Source organism: Alligator mississippiensis, chromosome 7 (genome assembly GCF_030867095.1).
Source record: "Alligator mississippiensis isolate rAllMis1 chromosome 7, rAllMis1, whole genome shotgun sequence".
NCBI lineage: Eukaryota > Metazoa > Chordata > Crocodylia > Alligatoridae > Alligator > Alligator mississippiensis.
The window spans coordinates 60,875,358-60,882,918 of record NC_081830.1 but is presented as its reverse complement, the minus strand read 5'-3'; the positions used below and the strand labels follow the sequence as shown (position 1 = coordinate 60,882,918).

Below are 7,561 nucleotides of genomic sequence, written 5' to 3'. Positions count from 1 at the left end.
TTTAAATGTTTTATTATTCAGAATATACACGATGTTCATTTTGCGTAGACTTATGAAAAGTTGCTAAGAAACTTTGAACATACTGATTATTTTGGAAGCAGTTTTTCATTGTAGAAGACATTGCCATCACCACTATTGTCCATGACAGCACAACTTACAACTGTGATACAAGAGCCTGAAACTACTAAAAGAATAACGGTGACAAAAGGCAGACATAAAACATCATTTTCTATTCAGCTTTCCTTTTAAACTAAGAAGAGCTATTCTTCATTTATAAGGATTATATTGTTACTCTTCAGACATGATTCAAAGAAGCATGTTCAAAGAAGCAGAGCAAAGTATGAAATATCTCTATGTCATTAGAGTGTCTAGTTCAATTAGAATAGGAAATGTTCTGTTTAGGATTCTTAAAAGAAAACTTCAGCTCCATGAACAGCATTTCAATTTACAGGAGAATGAGCTTAAGAAGCACTGTCTAGAAATATATATAAAATGACACAGTTACTGTGTGAGCCATTCATTCCATCAATTAATGGTCACAGCTAAAAAAAAACCACAGAGTTGGTAGAATAAAGATGAAAGGAAAATGCAATGAAATGTTATCAATATTCCATGTTTCTTCCATTTCTAGTTTAGCTTTAGAATGGGATAAAAATTGTACAGTGCAATTAAGTTTGTTAGCCTGGTATACCACACAGAGGGGGTAATTTTTTTTCAGTTACACCAGGGTGAACTGTAGGGTTGGGAAGGAGGTGACCCATAGATGTTGGTAGAATTACTCTGTTGGTAAGAGGAGACTCAGACCCAGAGTGTATAGAAAAACTGGTGTCCGGTGTGAGGTATATCAACTTTTAAAGGGAAAAATGACAGAACAAGGGCTCCAGATTTCTGGCTTGAGATGCCCTGTACAATCCTGAAATATGAACCCTTGTACTGGAGTATATAAGCACTTGACATGTTCATGTACGTGACATGCAACAGCATGTCATGTGTTCTGTAATTATCTTTTGACTTTCTAAAATAGAAAAGGAGTCAATTTGATAAAAATCAACTAAAAGTACTATTTTTATCAGCTATCAACTATTTTTATTTTTTATCAGCTACTGTATTTGGGATGTCATTGTTTCAGAAAAGAGTGCATTTGTGTTGGCATGAAAAGAGATTATCCATAGTAAGTGATGAAAATAAAAAGCCTTTATAAAGTATAGCTGAGGATATAATTGGCAATATGCTTGACCACCAACATAGACTCTTTAAAGGTTGAATTTATCTGAGGATCAGGGAGGAAAAAAATGTATTTGCCCTTGTCACAGAGCTCAAAGAGATAGGCTTAATAATTAATATCTTCATCATAAAACCAATCTGTAGATGCACTAGCAAGAAGATCTGTAAAACAGAGGGATCAGAGACTATGTTAAAGAAAACTGTCATAAATGTACAATTAGGAAAGAAATTCTTATATTTAAAGTCTAGGGCTTAGAGTCAAGAAGTCTAGATTCTCTTCTTGTCTGTTCCAAAAAATATTTGTGTGCTGTTGGGAATGTCTTTTAATTTTTCTTGTCTTCATTTCTCCCTTTTTCAAGTGGGGATGACAACATTTAACTCCCTTACTGTGGTACTTTGAGGGTAATTTCATTAATGTTTTAAATAACTACTGGGCATGTCTACACATGTGTTTTAATGCACAGTAGACTATTTTATTGCGCATTACAGCATCACATAAAAAACTGTGACATTACACTAATGCGTTGTAAAATAGTCTACTGTGTATTGTGTCACTAAAAAAAAGCATGCAAATGTGCTACTGCATATTAGCAGAGTCTAATGCTCACTAATTTGGTACTTCATCTTGGAAGAGGTACTAAATTTAAATATGCATTAGAAAAGGTGCATTAATGCATGCATAGACATGCCCTCTGATTCCTCAGAAGTGCAAGCGATGGTGATGATGAATGCCAATAAGTGTCTGGGAAAAATACTGGAAGAAACTATTTATAGAAAATCGTAACTTAGTAGTTTATGGGAATTTTAGACTGACTGGCAAGTTTGGGATTTGAGAAGGGAAACTAAGACTAGGCCAGGTAATTAGGGATGATTTAGCATGGAAACTGGGATTGCGATGGGAAGATTTAGTTGTGGATAATGGAACTGTGACAAAGAATCAGGGGTAGGGAAGAGAGAGAACAGAGGCAGATGGAAGGGAAGGGGACACGCTGTGGAGAATGGGCAGAAAATTCTTCTCCAGTGCCTGGATTGGAACCCAGAATACCACAATTTCACCATTCCTTTGCTGTCAGGAAATATCTGTACGACTTATTGCAAAGTGTCTGTCTCATCCCTCTTTATTACAGGTATGTACAGAGAACGACAATTTGCTGCTGTTGTAAGTAACTTCGGTGACTCAAGTGGCATAGGTCTGTATAGCATTCTGATTCTGCTAATGACCATGTTTGTGCTCATACAATGTTTTTCTGCATGACCTCTGCCTCATCTGCTGTGCTTCTCTGTATGGGAAATGGTGGTCACTTAACTGGAATCTCTTCCATTTTTAGTTTTCATCTTGTTCAGTGTGTCGCCCCATGTCTCACTTACTGCATACTATGTGGACCCCACTCTAGAAGGCAGAACAGTTGATGGCCGCATGAACATTTTTTGTGGTACTCATTAATAGTGGGTTTGAGGGTTTTATAAATCTTAATAAATCTATTTTCACAAGATCCCTGTTACATGTGTAATGCACACACACATACTTGGGGTTGTGTGTGATTGTAACAGGAGTAAGGAGTTCATTGTTCAGTGTTGCCTTCTGGAATTGCTGCTGTAGCATTTGTCCACTGTCACAGGCCAGCTAGGCACTGTGAGTATATTCGTTTAGCCACTCGCCTGTTTGGTTTGGGATTGAGGAGGCAAAGATGGGAGTAAAACAATGGCAAATTTATTATAGCTTACACACACACAACAGTAACAGAAAGATAAATGCAATAAGCAGATAATGCAATATTAAAGATCTAACAGTAAATAATAACATAATAACAGATAAATAGATCAATCTGTCACAAGCCAGCTAGGCACTGCGAGGGTATCAGCCCCTGGGCTGTTTAAAACAACAAATAGACAGACATGGGTTGGCAACTTATTGATAGTCCCTCAATGCCAGGTGCGCACCAGGTGATTCTAATGAAGTCAGGAGTCCCCAATCGATGCTGTCCGAAGAAATACTGGGGAAGATCCCTTGATCAGGATTCAATCCTCACTGAGTCTGAAGTCCATGCTTAGAACAGCAATTTCCGTCCTGTTCCCTCCTTCCTTCCTGTTGGTCACCTGATGCACACGCTTTTTATACCTAGTCTTATGCTAATCTGATGGCCTCAGGGCCATTCACAATCTTGTTTTATAGCTATTATTTTATGGGATTAACAGGTGTTAAAATTATTATAAAAGGTTACTACCCAAACTTGGGTTTATCCAATAAGCAAACTGCAACGCAGCATCTTCAGGTTTGAAATTAACATTACCCCGCCTAAATTCAACCCCTTTAGAACTCTCTGACTATGCTTTTTTGAGATGTCCTTTCCTGGAATGTACTGGGTAGGCTAGGCGGTTGAATCTAGTTTTTTTCATCATCAAGGCTAAATTCTGAACAAGAAAAAACTATTAGGTCAGCTAATTTTACAGCTATAGCTTTGTCTCTGAGGCCTAGTCAGTTCCACAAACAGTTACAAGTTACATTTGCGAGTTACAAAATACAAGCTTTATATTAGACAAAAGTTCCAAATGACTCTAAGAAGCACACATTTATTGCTTATGAATTTCTTTGGTTCTGGCTGTCACAGTCCACCAGTGCCTCCATGCCATCCCAGGTAAGTTTCTGTACCTGGCCCTGGCCCCCTTTCCAGGGGTTCATCCTTTACTCTTTGGAGTTGGGAGTCTTTTGCTTCCCACCTGGAGTCTCAGCATCCTTTAACTTTCACATGCCCCCTACATCATTCTTCTGCACCAGGTTTAAAGGATCTGTGTCTATGTTTAATTGAGCCTCGCTGCCAAATCTCTGGTGTCGGTTCATCCACATGGTGAGCATAGCAGGGGCAGGCTTTGATTCCCTGCTACAGTGGTAAAGTGTGTTCTGGGGTTATGTTGCTGTATATCTTGTTTGTGCTGTTTATTTTGCCTCCTCTAGGAGTGAAAGAGAACCACCTTCTTTCCCTCTCATTGTATCTGGGCCATTGTCTAAAGATTCTCTCCAAGGGACTTATGAAACCAGTTTGTTGACTTTGGCCACTTCACTCAGAGTGCTGACCACCTTTGAATTCATCGGTTTGCATTAGCAGTGTTCAAATGATGCTGCTTCTGGTTGGAACCAGGTGATAATGTCAGAAAAGTGATTTAAGGGTCAGGCCACCTGGGCTGGGTCTCTTTTTCCTTCTGGGGCTGCTGAAGCCTGACAGCTGAGTTGGGAGCCAGAAAAGCTTGCTTCACATGGGGGGAGGAGCGGGGTCTCCCTCCCCCCCCTTCTTCACTGGAGGAACAAACTGACACTATGTGAAGGGAAAGCCTTAGGTATAGGTTGAGAAAGTCTGTCTCAGGGCTTCAGACCTCTGTTCTCTCCCTCTTCTTTCCCCTTTTGTTTTTCTGAGTTTTGAGTGGGAGGATGCTGTGGTGGGGTATCAATCCCTGCAACAAACTAGCCAGGGTTGGAGCTTGGCAGTTTTGCTGCTATGCTCTGGGCCAGGGTTGAGAACCTGGCATGTTTTAGTTGCTGTTGCACCTTCTTTTGGGCTCAGCATAGTGGTTGCTGAACCCCAGCTATGTGTCTTGCTGGCAGTTTTGGCCATGCAGGCCTTGAGAGGGATGATACCATGAGTGTATTCTTCCCTACTGCAGGCTTCCCAGGAAACGGGGTCCTGGCAGATACTGGCTGTGCAGGCCTTGAGTGAGATGATGGCATGAATGTATTAAGTGGCAGTATCGTAGCCAATGAGGTCAACCCGAGGCGCGATTATTGCTAGTTGAAAACTTTTCCCTAGTGCAGACTGACCAGGAACCAGGGCCCTGGCAGTCATTGGCCCCTGTGTTGGGGATTGTAGTATCTTGGCATGGTGGTATAGCTGAGACTACATGTCCAGGCTGCAGCCATAAGCCTGGGCCCTTTTTGCTGTTTCACATCTATTGCATTTCAGAACACCTGTGTGGGGCTGAACCCCAGCCATATGTTGGCTGGCATATTTGGGCCAGGGTGAAGCCCTGGCACTTTTTGTTTTTTGTCCAGGCCTCAGTGGTGTATACACCTGGTTGGCTTTTTGTTGCCTAGTCCAGGCCCAGCGAAATAGGCCTGGGCCTTCTTTTGTCCCTTTTGCAGTTTGTGCTCCAACCAAGTGGTGTGGTTGGGCACTAGTTGTAGTTCAGGCCCAAGCCAAATAGTCCTGGCACTCTTTTGTTGTATGTTCAGGCCCCGGTGCAGGAGAGGCCTGAGTTCCCCTTTTATTGTTTTTCAGCTGTTGTGTCTCAGCATAGCTGTGTTGCTGAGCCTGCTGTATGTTTGCTGCATGTCTGGGCCTGGCTTGGGGCCTGGCACGTTTTGGGTCTGGTACAAGTTGTTGCTTTTGTAGCTCTGTTGTGCCTTTGAGCAGGAAGGGGAAAGGAAAGAGGATTTTCACCTGCCTCATGGACTTTAAGAAGTTCCTGGAAGATCCCATGGTGTGGTCCAGTTCAAAAGTGGGGTGCAGCCACACTATTGTACCCCCTCTGGAACCAACCCTGCAGCAACCAACCTTTCTAGAATACATCTAATTCTGTATGTTCCAAGTGCATGTTCTGTTTGACATTGATTACAGCCACAAGTCAGACACCAGGGTCCTAGATCTGGCATCCAGAAAATGAGGAACACACACGTGTACCGTTCTGAACATATTCTTATTTTTATTTTTTGATTAAATGGAAAAAAGAAGGAAAGATTTGCTTTAGGTTGATCCAGAAAAAAAGTTTTATTTTACTTTCAGGTTATTTAATCTTTACCGTTTAAAATAGGCATTTGACTTTTACAGCTTAAATAAATTTTGAGTGAGCAAATCACTTTAAGAATGTGCTTCATTTTAAGCACAGGCATGTTTTGACAAAACAGAGCCTGAATAGCAAAAAACACAACAAAAAAAACCCAACACATTTTAAAACACTTATTTGTTATGTGATACTAGCAGTTTTTAAACACTGTTGACCAAGCTTTAAATTACCAACAAACTCCATGTGTATCTGTTAGGGCTGCGTCATGCTGTATTTGCACCTGTGTGGGCAACTTCCTGCTTTGTAAATGATCTGGAATGTGTACACTATACCCATTGTCCCAGCCTCTGAACTCATGATCTAAGCTTCATGGGCATTTTCATTATATAGCCTGTGACATCTCATCACTGAAATCTGGCACCTATAGAGTAATATGTTTTAAAAACAGCAGATCTAAATGCCTTGCCTTGTGGGTTCTAGAGATTTTAAGTGAATATCTTTTAAGTGTTTGAATATTTCTAGGCAAGCAATAGCTTAATATTTTAAAGGTAACAGCTTATTCATGCTTTTATTAGTCCAAAGTATGGAATGCTTCTTTGCCCTTTAGTTAATAAAAAAAAGAATGACCTTCACCAATAAAACATTGTAGGCATGCATGTCTTTCCTCATTAGTCTGGATGAGGAGACAGCCACTTCCACTCCTAAGAGAATAAACTTCTAGCTTGCATGTTGTCAAGAAGTAAATTCTATAGGACTTAGGCAAAATCAAGACCCTCTGGGTTAGGATACAGGGAGTACATGGGGAAGGGAATTTGACTGTAGGAGCTCCAAACCAAGAAGAAGACCTTGGCCAGGAATTCCTCTAGAGAACTAACGGAGACTGCATGCTCTCGGAGCCTGGTGACTTCAACTACCCAGACATTTCATTGGAGGAGCACTCAGCAAAATTTGATTGCTCACAAAGCTTCCTCACTTGCATGGAAGAGCTCTATCTGACTCAAGAAGTGTATGGGCCGACCAGGGGCAAGGCACTCGTAGACTTGGTTCTGGCTAAAGAGGATGATCTAGTGAGCAACCTGAGAAAACTGGGCAAAAGTGACCATGAGATGATCACTTTTTCCATCTACCATGAGTCAGGGAAATCAGACAGTAGGGTAGAAATCCTTGATTTTAGGAAAGCTTACTTCCACAAGCTTAGGGGATTGGTTGGCAAGGCCCTGCAGGATCCTAGTCCAGTGAGGAATGGAGTACAAGAAGAGTGGTTGTTCCTCAAGGAAGTGATCATAGGAGCACAAAGGAGTCCATTCCGCTTCATAAGAAAGGCAGCAAAAGGGCTGGGAGACCCCATTGGTTCAATAGGGAAGTCATGAACCTCCTGAACTTAAAAAGAGAAGCTTGCAAGGAATGGAAGTCAGAAATAATCACCAAAGAGGAGTACTCAGCAATAGCCCACACCTGTAGGTAGTGGATTAGGACAGCAAAGGCACAAACTGAATACAAATTGGCAAATTGGCAGCTGGAATCAAGGACAACAAAAAGTTAGTCTTTAGGTATGTAAGAAGTT

At 41.2% G+C, this 7,561-nt stretch overlaps 1 pseudogene; it reads left to right on the top strand.

Annotated features, from left to right (window-relative positions):
• The first annotated feature begins 4,945 nt into the window (after positions 1–4,945).
• LOC132251990 (U4 spliceosomal RNA) lies at positions 4,946–5,076 on the top strand (annotated as a pseudogene).
• The last annotated feature ends 2,485 nt before the right edge of the window (positions 5,077–7,561 follow it).